We start from the raw sequence: 12,253 nt of genomic DNA, 5'->3' as shown, positions 1-12,253 counted from the left end.
TGGAAAGGGAGCGAAGCAGACTCGCAGTGTGGGGGCTCTACTTTTACAGGGGACTGTTTTGATATGTGCTGGTTGTTTGGGAGGGAGATTTGAACTTGGCTGTGGAGGGGAGTGAGTCAGGGAGAGCGTTGGTGTTGGTAACCCCTCTCACACCCTCAGGGGAGTCGGGGAGCTCCTGAAGTGGAGATGAAGAGGAGTTGGGAGGCAATACAAAGTCCTCCTCCAGGGGGGTAGGAGGCCTAGAAAGGCCCTCTTTTCTCACTACTGGTGTGCTGCCATTGTCCCGCAGTGCTTTAAACGCAGAACACGAAAGGTCAGAGGGAGCTGCTGTTCTTCAGGCCTGATGAAATGATTAGACTGGTCTGGAGTGCTAAGCTGTTTCCCACAGCCTGTAGAAAGACTCTGGAGGGCGGCCAGCCAGGGGCTGCTTTAAGCCGGTCTGTTCTCAGGGACGCTGCCTGGCCCCCTGACCTATCACAGGGGAGCTGTGAGGGGGCGGAGCTAAGGGTTCTGTTCTGCTTGTTCTGCCTGCGTCTCTGACTGCTGGATGTTCTGGTGTGAACTGTTACTAAATCTCTCCTCTCTCTCCCCTCTCTGTGTGTGTGTGTGTGTGTGTGTGTGTGTGTGTGTGTGTGTGTGTGTGTGTGTCAGCTGAGATCTGATCCTGCTTGACTTACAGTTCCTCCGTCTACAATTCTCTAGTTAATTTTATCATTCCGTTCTCTCTTTCTCTCTCATCTATCTCTGCTCTGCCGAGAACAGCCTATCACTGCTCCTTGTCCATGTCTGACAGGAAGAGTGATGGAGTCCCTAACCCAAACGTCCGTTCTCTCTCTCTCATCTTCACAAAATTCCCCAGTGCCCTGGCCACATTTTTGGTATGACGCATGCTGGATGCCTGGGGTGACACCAAGGGTCGCGAGGTCATGGGCCCACAGAGACATACACAGAGGACACAGGATGAAGACACTATCCGGGAAACCAGCAATTATTTGCTCTGCAGTGGATGATACAGCATAGTTTTGTTTATGTGTTTTGCTTATGTGTATGATAGTCTAGGTTTTGATAATTCACTGTGAGCCCCTCCCTACCCACACTCTCTGCACAACAGACCAAATGGGATTAGAGGACATTGCATGTTTCTATGATACAGACGGAAAAAGTACAATGATGTCTCAAGCTCTGTTATCCAGCCTTATGCTGTGATGGTGAAACGAGATGTGTGTGTGTGTGTGTGTGTGTGTGTGTGTGTGTGTGTGTGTGTGTGTGTGTGTGTGTGTGTGTGTGTGTGTGTGTGTGTGTGTGTGTGTGTGTGTGTGTGTGTGTGTGTGTGTGTGTGTGTGTGTGTGTGTGTGCAGTGGAGGTGATATGTCAAAGATGTGCCAGTGAGTGTGGAAACTAATTGAAAGTTGGAGCGACAATGTTAGTATTGCTCCTTGGCACAGTGCCCCGTGTAAGAGCCTCCTTAGGCTCCGGCGTTGTCTGTCCCTGGCTTATATCCTGTATTAGCCTACTGTGTTAGCGCAGTCAGCAGAGTGTCTGGGCCCTGGGCCGGGTCAGCCAAACACCCACCCACCTACAGTACAGCCTCTCCTCCAGACTCTCCTCTCAAATTGTTTGTGTGTACCAGTCATGAACATGTGTGTGAATCCATGAGGCATTCAGGTATTGTTTGGGTCATGGAAAGATTTACATGAGGTTTATGGCAGATTATGAGAGTTAATGGTGGTAGTTGTAGTGAAGAGAGTGTGTGTGTATTGTTTGTGTGTAATCCTCTTTCCGATTTTCCTTGTGTGGCCGTGGATCGGTTTGTGTGTGTGTGTGTGTGTGTGTGTGTGTGGTCTGGTTTCACTATCCTTGTGGGGACCAAATTCCTCACAGGGATAGGAACATTTGGATGGTCCCCACAAGGGAAAAGGTTATTTTAGGCTTAGAGTTTAGGTTTAGGGTTACAATTAGGGTTAGATTTAAGGTTATGGTTAAGAGTTAAGGTTAGGTTTAATTTTAGGGTTAAGGTTAGGGTGTAGGGTTTTTCGGGCCCCACAAGGATAGTAAAACAAACGTGTGTGTGTGTGTGGAGAGGGCGGGGCATCATGCCTGTAAGCTGCTCTAGTCCTCCTGCTGGGCAGATGGCATGTTACCGTAGGAACCATCTGTACAGGGCGTAGTAGTGTGTGTGTGTGTGTGTGTGCAAGCATGTGTACGTGATGTGGATGAAGACGTATGTGCTACCGTCCATGAATAGAACACGCTACCTGTGTTTAACATGCAGAGCGTGAGGCCATTGTGCCATCATGAACAATCAGCTGAGGTGTGTGTGTGTGTGTGTGTGTGTGTGTGTGTGTGTGGAGAGGGAAACATACAGAATGATGACACCAGAGAGGTAGACAGAAAGAGAGGCTAATAGATACATTGGATCTGCTGTTGTCGTGGTGTGGTTTCTGCTTTAGGCAGACTTGCTGTACATTCATGTTCTGTTGCAGTACTAAGGCTAGGGAACAGTGCTCCACCCTTAGGGGCAACACATATAATGTTTAACGTTTAGTTATGCAATACATATGTAAATAATATAGACTTACTTGAACGTCTCGGCGAACTACCTCTTGGGGCTGTTGGCATGTGTGTGTGGACGTCTCGGCGGACTACCTCTTGGGGCTGTTGGCATGTGTGTGTGGACGTCTCGGCGGACTACCTCTTGGGGCTGTTGGCATGTGTGTGTGGACGTCTCGGCGGACTACCTCTTGGGGTTGTTGGCATGTGTGTGTGTGTGAACGTTTTAATTGTGTTCGCCGCGGACTACCTCTTGGGGCTGTTGGTGTGTGTGTGGACGTCTCGGCGGACTACCTCTTGGGGTTGTTGGCGTGTATGTGTGAACGTCGGCGGACTACCTCTTGGGGATGTTGGCATGTATGTGTGAACGTTTTACTACCTCTTGGGGATGTTGGCATGTATGTGTGAACGTCTCGGCGGACTACCTCTTGGGGATGGGCATGCTGTTCTTGGGGATGCATGTGTGTGTGAACGTCTCGGCGGACTACCTCTTGGGGATGTTGGCATGTATGTGTGAACGTCTCGGCGGACTACCTCTTGGGGATGTTGGCATGTATGTGTGTCTCGGCGGACTACCTCTTGGGGATGTTGGCATGTTTTCTCGGCGGACTACCTCTGTGTTGGCATGTATGGACTACCTCCTCTTGGGGATGTTGGCATGTGTGTGTGTCTCGGCGTTTTGGGGATGTTGGCATGTTGTGTGAACGTCTCGGCGGACTACCTCTTGGGGATGTTGGCATGTATGTGTGAACGTCTCGGCGGACTACCTCTTGGGGATGTTTGCATGTATGTGTTCGGCGGACTACCTCTTGGGGATGTTGGCATGTATGTGTGAACGTCTCGGCGGACTACCTCTTGGGGATGTTGGCATGTGTGTGTGAACGTTTTACTACCTCTTGGGGATGTTGGCATGTATGTGACTACCTACCTCTTGGGGATGTTGGCATGTGTGTGTGAACGTTTTAATTGTGTTCGCCGTGGACTACCTCTTGGGGATGTTGGCATGTATGTGTGAACGTGACTACGTTTTAATGTTGGCATGTGTTGTGAACGTCTCGGCGGACTACCTCTTGGGGATGTTGGCATGTGTGTGTGAACGTCTCGGCGGACTACCTCTTGGGGATGTTGGCATGTATGTGTGAACGTCTCGGCGGACTACCTCTTGGGGATGTTGGCATGTATGTGTGAACGTCTCGTTTTGGGGATGTTGGCATGTGTGTGAACGTCTCGGCGGACTACCTCTTGGGGATGTTGGCATGTGTGTGTGTACCTCTTGGGGATGTTGGCATGTATGTGTGTTCGTCTCGGCGGACTACCTCTTGGGGATGTTGGCATGTATGTGTGTGTCTCGGCGGACTACGTGTTTATGTGTTGAACGTCTCGCGGACTACCTCTTGGGGATGTTGGCATGTATGTGTGAACGTCTCGGGGGATGTTGGCATGTATGTGTGTGAATGTTTTAATTGTGTTTGCCGCGGACTACCTCTTGGGATGTTGGCATGTGTGTGTGAAATGTTTTAATTGTGTTCGCCGCGGACTACCTCTTGGATGTTGGCATGTGTGTGCGAACGTTTTAATTGTGTTCGCCGCGGACTACCTCTTGGGGATGTTGGCATGTGTGTGTGTGAACGTTTTAATTGTGTTCGCCGCGGACTACCTCTTGGGGATGTTGGCATGTGTGTGTGTGAACGTTTTAATTGTGTTCGCCGCGGACTACCTCTTGGGGCTGTTGGCATGTATGTGTGTGAACGTTTTAATTGTGTTCGCCGCGGACTACCTCTTGGGGATGTTGGCATGTATGTGTGTGAACGTTTTAATTGTGTTCGCCGCGGACTACCTCTTGGATGTTGGCATGTGTGTGCGAACGTTTTAATTGTGTTCGCCGCGGACTACCTCTTGGGGATGTTGGCATGTGTGTGCGAACGTTTTAATTGTGTTCGCCGCGGACTACCTCTTGGGGATGTTGGCATGTGTGTGCGAACGTTTTAATTGTGTTCGCCGCGGACTACCTCTTGGGGATGTTGGCATGTGTGTGCGAACGTTTTAATTGTGTTCGCCGCGGACTACCTCTTGGGGATGTTGGCATGTGTGTGCGAACGTTTTAATTGTGTTCGCCGCGGACTACCTCTTGGGGATGTTGGCATGTGTGTGTGAACGTTTTAATTGTGTTCGCCGCGGACTACCTCTTGGGGATGTTGGCATGTGTGTGTGAACGTTTTAATTGTGTTCGCCGCGGACTACCTCTTGGGGATGTTGGCATGTGTGTGTGTGAACGTTTTAATTGTGTTCGCCGCGGACTACCTCTTGGGGCTGTTGGCATGTGTGTGTGTGAACGTTTTAATTGTGTTCGCCAGCGCGAGATAACGTTAGTAAACATTTGCGCGCTCTTCCCCTTGTGAAACGTGCTTCAGGCTACAGCTTCCTGTCTGTGTCTGATTTTGGTTTCCCACCCAACATTACATTTCTAAAACGTTGTGCACTCCTGTCCCTGATCTGGTCTGAGATCTCACGTGATATGCAGCGTGTTTGTCCCCAGCTCCTTACCTGCTCCGACAGAGAGCTTGCCCCGGCTTCACGCCACAGACTAGGTTAGCATTGATTGAGTGGCATTAGCCAGGTAATACAAGTGTTCTCTTGCACCGCCAGAGGCTCGTGTCGCTCTCTGTGAAGGGCCATAGAGAACAGTTTTGACACTCTACTGGTTCTATTGGTCCTCAGCTGATCAACGTTCTTGAGACCCACAGCTTCCTGAGTCCTGTCCTCAAACGGTTTACATGTTTCATACAGATTGTCACCCTGGAAGTACATGTTAGCACTCAGTGGAGGGAGCGGGAGGGATACAGGCTTGTTTATGTGATTTAGCTGTTATCTCCCTATTGGGTGGGGGGTGGGATCACTTTTGTTCCCTTCATGTTTTATTAAGTAACTGTGAGTTAGCCGATTTGAGGCCCTTAATAAGGCTGGATTGGCTCTGCTCAGAACCAAGAACCACAGAACCAACCCACTGGACAAAAACTGGTTAAATCCACGTTGTTTCCACATCATTTCAACCTCCCAAATCTGTGTGAAGATGTTGAATCAACGTGGAAAACTAATTGGATTTGTGAAGAATAATCAGCATAAGGGCATTTCATCATTTTTTTTCACCCAAATTTTTTACCTAAATCCAATAACATGGTGAAATGTCTTGTTGATTTCAGGTTAGTTGATAACTCAACCAAATGTAATTCAAAACTAGATGTTGAACTGACTGTCATTCTTATGGAGCCAGTGAGTTGTCATTCTTTTCCACACGGTCAGCACTTCTCTTGTCCAGGTGGTCTGGTTGCAGACAGATGTTTCCACCCCCCCCAGCAGTCCCCCTGAGCATCAACCTGGGAATCCTAGTGGAAGTCAAGTTCAAGGCCTGGATATCTGGAGAGACGACAGGACAGGAAAGCAGCCCCCCCTTTTCCTGTTGGAGGCTTTTCTCCCCACCCACCCAACCTCAGGGACCTTGACAGGAGAGGAGGAGAGGGGAGAGGAAAGGAGAAGAGAGGAGTACGACGGAGGGCAGTGATGGGTGGAGATTTATCAAAGTAGCAGGACTAGAACTGCTGGTCTGTACAGGAAGTGGACAGGCTAATAATCAATCCCATGGGCTTCCCCTCAGAGCAGAGCAGTTTGTCTCTTGTGTGGCATTGCAGTGTGGATACTGAGACCAAGCCCATCAGACCAGCTTGTAAATCTGGAAGGTGTGTGTTGAGTGTGTGCTTAGTCCCAGCAAAACCTTACATAGCAGTCACACATGCACTCAAACACACATTCACAAACTATATACACACTGGGGGTGGAGTGTATAAACGCAGTTGCTCACATATCTAGCCCACACACAAGCTATGTAATCTTACCACTATTAGACACTGGGGAATCACTTAGTACTTGTCACGGCAGTGAGTGTCTCAGTGCTACTTAGAGATCATGTTTTGTCTGAAGCCAGAGCGGAGCGTACAGTTAAATCGTTAGTGTCCTGGGGCCAACACTCACATTGAACTGTGTTCACTAACGTCAGACATCAGAGATGTTAAAAGGGGGCTAGTTACAGGGAAAACAAGTAAAAAGAAAAAAAAATGTTTTTAAGAGTGCTTTACTGATGTGGAATGAAATCTCTTCTAGTTTGGAATTAAAGGGGGAGAAAGAAGTATGCTGTGGTAAGAGGGATTGAAATGAATCTGAATTTATCTGATCATTTCTTTGACATAAAAGTCCCCCTCCTGTCATGGGAGTGGGTGCGTTCCAGGGAAGTATTGTTTGGGGAAACTTTTCAATAGCATTTGTGGAGGTGATACGATCAGAGCCTGTAAGTTTGGCGCTTTCTTTGCGATGGAGATGGTGAGATCACGTCCTGTGGGCCTTGTTTACGTAGCCTACTGTACACGCAAAGAGCCTCCGCTCTAGCCATGAAGTCAGAGGCTTTCCATAAATACCTTGGCATCCATCCGTGAGAGAGAGAGGAAATGAGAGGGAGCGAGCTAGTGAGGCAGAGTCCTGTTTCTCGTTCTGTAGTGGCTGTAAGGGGATAGCTTTCCTCTCGCTTTCCTTTTCCTTGTAATGGTTGTAATGAGTAACCCGTCTGGTTGGGCAGTGGCAGTGGTGGGGTATTTTTAGCAGTAATACTGTCCCCTGCCAGGAACTTCCTTTTTGGAGTAAATATGGAGGGAGGACTTTAGCCCAGTCATCTCCCAACCCTCCCTTAGACCCAGGAGACACTATAAATGCTCTTTAATCAAGTCCAGAGAATGTCATGCTTTCTCAGGCACAGCTGATTCCACTCTTCTCCATGGCCCCGGCACTATTCAGAATCTGCCTGCCGATTGGTCCACTGGTCGAAGGATGTTGGGAATGCACCAATGGACTTCCTCCGCTCTTGTTTTTTAACGTTTTAAGCTAGCTCTTTGAAGTGATGGCCACCAGCCAAGCGGCCTCCACTGCCCTCCGTATGCCTAGTGTGTTCAGCTGCCTGGCAGGTATCCTCTCTTACACACTGTGCTGCTCTGGACGTGTGAACATGGCCAGCCACTGTTTGGTCAGGGAGCCAATGATGTGTCTCCATTAGTCAGCCTTTTCTTAAGCCACCGTGTAACCAGATCACCGTCTGACCCTTAACCCCAGACCACACAGCGCCAATCATGCTGTCTTCCTCTCTGTCAGCTCGAGAAATAAAAAAACACTGAGGCAATCATCTCTTCAGGGAGAGGGTACAGCTTGGTAAAGAAACACAGGTCTGAATCTGCAGTGACTATAACCTGTTTGCCATAGACTGGCTTTCTCCTAAGATAAACCGTACTTTAATCTGCATTCAGCTCCCACGGTTTGTTTTAGGTGAGATTAGCTTTTGGGGAGCATTTGTTATGCCTCCACTGAAATGGCCTTCCAATGAACTGGCCTCCATTTTTAGATTGCCTTCCAATGAAATAGCCTCGCGCTGAAATGGCCTGCCAATGAAATGGCTTCACTCTGAGCTGACCCTCCTAATGAAACAATCTCGTGGTGGAACATTAATACAGTGAAATACACTTCCTCCCATAAGGAGTCCTAATTAGGACCTCTGAACACACAAGTACTTGCAGACTGATAGTGGAGTGTAGGCTTTATCACTTTGTTAGTGAGCAGGCTATGTATGTCAACCCATCTTGGACTATGTATTTGGGTATTTGGTATTTGATTAGGGTCCCCATTAGCTGTTGCAAAAGCAGCAGCTACTCCATGTCTGGCGAGGTAAGTTTGTGTGTCTGAGCTGTGTGTAAGTTGACTATGCAAAGCAATTAGGAATTCTCAACACATTAGCGTTTCTTATAAAAGGAAGTGATGTAGTATGGGTTGGCCATGTCTGGGCCTTGTTCTCTTCCCCTTCACCTTCACCTATCAAAAGCACCATCAATATTTCATGTGTGAGATGGTTTTGTCTCAGAGTGCTTCAGAGAGATTAGGGCTCTGACCCACTTACAGCCTGGTCCCTGGTATAGACTCTGCTCTCTCCAGCCAGGCCTGGCAGCTATTTCATCCCAAGGTTTGGGGCCCTTTGGGTGGGTGGTCAACAGGGGATGTAACTCACTCTTCCCCCTTACTGAGTCCTCTGGCTGGGTGGGGGGTTAACAACACGTGTTGTATCCCCACTGTAGATTTGTGTCCTGTTAATGATGTCTGTTTTGTGAGGAACTGATGGTCCGTGTCCAGGTAATTGGGCTGTGTGGGTATAGCTGGAGCCCAGCATTTCAATTGATAGTGATCTCAGGACAGGCATCTAGGCCACTGTCCTCATCACGCAGGGTCACAGTGTGGGACTATTAGATAGGGGTGTCATGGTACACTGAGTTGTATGCCATAGCCTCTTGAGTAAATCTGAGCTGATTAAAACATTTAAGGCTATTCCGTTAAAACAACTAGAGCTTATGCGCACGTTGTAATCACAATTGGAATCTTAATTGCCACATTTCATACTATCCGTTTGTGAGGAGCAGCCGGGAGCTAGTTCTGTACGATGACGAGTGGTAGGGTCGATAAACCAGAATAGGTGGATCCTCCATCATTGTTTAAATCTCCAGTTTGGCTGGAGATTTTGTCTTCACAGTAGATTACAATGGCGATGGACAGAGAGAACATTAACAGTGCGTCGCCACTGCTCAACGAGAATAGCCAATGCAGCTTGTTGTTCTCGGCCAGTCACAAGTCATCAACGAGGTACTATCATAGAGCCTCCGTGTGTGACAAAGCAAGTTAGGAGATTATCTAATCAATAAAAGATGAAATTAAAATGATGGAATTAATAGCTCAATTAGAAAGATGTGTTACAATGACCGAGAGCAAACAACTACTTATTCATCTGATTGGAGGCGTTGTTATTTATAACTGTAGGACAGGGAGAAGCCGATTGCAGCCTCAATGTTTTAAAAAAATGTTTACCTTTTTATTTAACTAGGCAAGTCAGTTAAAAAACAAATTCTTATTTTCAATGACTGCATAGGAACAGTGGGTTAACTGCCTGTTCAGGGGCAGAATGACAGATTTGTACCATGTCAGCTCGGGGGTTACTAGTCCAACACTCTAACCACTAGGCTACCCTGCCGCCTTTCTAGCTAGTTAATATAGCAAGCTTAGCTAAAACAAGCTTCTCTCTGTTTGATGCAGTCAAGGCAGGTACTACGTAATTATATCAAATGATAAATGACCTAGATCGTAGGTATGACAAGCTAGAAGTTAGTCTACTAGCACGAGTAGGCTTGGATGGTTGGTTGCTATCTGTCTGTCTCTCCCTCCTCCTTGCTCACCGTGTCACTCGCTCACAGTACACACAGCATGTCTCTCCCTTCATCACTCAAGGTTAATAAAGTAGCTTACAACTTTTCTGCTGCTTCCCTCACTCGGATTCGGCCGGGTCTGGATCCGACCAGGTCTAGACAGAACTAGTCTTGATGTCCTTGGGTCTGTTCGGAACTGGTCTCTATATTTGGAAATAATTTGATGCATATTGTGTTCAGTTGGGAAAGCCCCAGGTTCATTTTGGAAGGAACTGTGAAGACCTCTACTTGAGAGGCCCAAAATAACAATCCTTGTCACAACAGACAATTCCAGGAACATTGTGACTGCTGTCACAGAAGCAGGACTTGGACCACAAATGGGGTGCTTTTTAGTGTTGTCTTTTGCCAAATAAACAAAAATGTACTAAAGTAACTGTTGGCAGTTCATTTTCCCACTGTACCGTAACCTAACCGTAACCACACAACCACAATATGTAACCAACCCTGGGTTTGATAAACCGTTACATCCCTAATACTAGTGCATCTGTGTGAGTATGTATGCGAGTGTGCATGTATGTGCGCATATGTGACATCGGCGTGTCATCTCCATATGATAAATCAAGTGGATGGGACGAAGAAAACAATGATGTGCTGCTGCTCAGCTAAACACACTCTCACCCACTGCCTACATCCACCATTCACAGAGTATGTGATCCCAGGTAGCCAATGGCCACCCTCTGCCCTGTCTCCATGGTAACGCAGTGACGAGTTAACACTGGTGACAGGAAGTGAAATTGCCCAAGCTTTGGCTTCTGTGTTTTCATTTACATTTGAGTCATTTAGCAGACTTAGCGTGGGGTCCGTGGCGTAGTTGGCCACCACGCAGCGTGGGATGGTGTTGTGACTCATGAGTCACGTCTGATTCCCGAGGCTGACCTCACTCAGCTATGGTACTCTACTTCTCTGTATCACTGCTTCTGCTTTCAATTTACAATGTTCCTGAAAAAACGACCAATTCCAAATGAATCAACACAGATGTCGTGGAGTGATGTCTTTATATAATAATGCCTTCGGGTTCAACGTGTGCCGTTCGGTTGTAACAACTCAAGGAGTTTTTTAGAAGAAGTCTGTTTGGAGCACAAACAGACTCAAAAACGATGTCCGTGGCCAGCACCCTACGCCTTACATTCAAGGCTTAGGAACGATGGGACAAATGGAGCATGGCTCGCATCACTGAAGTTAAAATATCCACCAAAGAGGGTTTATGTTTTTTCTTTTAATTTCATTGATTAAAAACGATTAAGTTGCACCCCAACCCAGAATTATCCCTCGGTTATGAGCAACCCCATCCAAAGAAAAGGCGAAGGTTAGCCCAGGGTTACTCAGATGTCCTCCACTATTGACAGCGACAACGTGCAACCCAACAACCAAGACGACGCGCCTTGTATGTTTATGCCCAGGCTTTTAAATCTATACTGCATTTAATGCTGTTGTCCTTGCATCATCTACCAAGCCACTAGTACTAAGTGTACTGTTGTCTCTAGCTACTGTTAGCTAGCTAGGGGGACAGCTGCTTTTGTTTGTATGATCTTGTACTTAGCCATAGTAGTAGTACAAACGCTGTTCCCCCGCTGTCATTGGTGCCATGGTTGCCCTTAGTTTGAAGATGTAATCCTGAGACAGGTGTTTTATACAACAGCCTTCTGTGTTTTCTTTTTGACTTAGCCATCTTTTCTTTTTTTTTTTCTTAGCCATCATACTCCAATTCCACTGGGCATTCCACTGATTTCAAAACGTGGTCCTCCAGAAAGTGGAGATCAATACTTTTGCATTTCTACTATGTGATATCTTTAAAAAAAAGCCATGTTAGAAAGGATTACCTACACATACTGACCAGCGCATGTTATAGACAGAAGCGTGCTACATGGTAGACCAATCCGAACTCATCTCTCGGCATTTACAGCCCACTCATTACCTCAGCCAATCATGGCTAGCGGGAAGGTTCCTGCCTTTGTCCGTGGATAAACCGACAAGGCTCGTAATTTATTTTTTAAATTTGTATTTACAGATGGCATACACGTGTGTTATTAAGGCACATGAAAGTTCACATGTTCCAGAAGTCATTTAGGCGAAAATACATATTGATTAACAAAACAAATGTTTACGTTCAGAAGCTTCTCCTGTGAAGTAGTGACGTGTGACATACGCCTAGTTTCCAGAAACGAGTCACATATAGTCTTGATACTGATGAAGTTCAAATTGAACCTCACAATAGATCTTAGTTGATGATTCTGTGTATCAGATAGCATGGCCAGTAAGATCATCTCATACTAGATTGACAAGTTGGAGGTCACAAGATACCTTATCCCATTGCTTCCTAGGGAAACCATTCAGGCGACAGCTTTGAAAAAAATGACATGCACCTT

At 47.0% G+C, this 12,253-nt stretch overlaps 1 protein-coding gene and 1 long non-coding RNA gene across 7 annotated transcripts in view; one reads left to right on the top strand and one right to left on the bottom strand.

Annotated features, from left to right (window-relative positions):
- Nucleotides 1–12,253, top strand: part of mtss1lb (MTSS I-BAR domain containing 2b) — a 71,861-nt gene that overhangs the window by 22,779 nt on the left and 36,829 nt on the right. The gene's annotated exons all lie outside the window — the stretch shown is intronic.
- On the bottom strand, nt 2,934–3,738 carry LOC127912026 (uncharacterized). 3 transcript variants are annotated; one of them, XR_008080167.1, is made up of 4 exons: nt 3,664–3,738; nt 3,357–3,402; nt 3,039–3,084; nt 2,934–2,975 (listed from the first exon to the last, which is right to left on the bottom strand). It is a non-coding gene; the product is annotated as an uncharacterized LOC127912026 (long non-coding RNA). The 3 variants fall into 3 exon arrangements; XR_008080169.1 differs by lacking the exon at nt 3,357–3,402 and adding an exon at nt 3,272–3,317; XR_008080166.1 differs by lacking the exon at nt 2,934–2,975 and adding an exon at nt 3,272–3,317 and having other exon boundaries at nt 3,019–3,084.

This window comes from Oncorhynchus keta, chromosome 2, assembly GCF_023373465.1.
Source record: "Oncorhynchus keta strain PuntledgeMale-10-30-2019 chromosome 2, Oket_V2, whole genome shotgun sequence".
NCBI classification, from domain to species: domain Eukaryota; kingdom Metazoa; phylum Chordata; class Actinopteri; order Salmoniformes; family Salmonidae; genus Oncorhynchus; species Oncorhynchus keta.
Note: the sequence above shows the minus strand (reverse complement) of the source record. Positions and strands in the feature narration are given on the sequence as shown.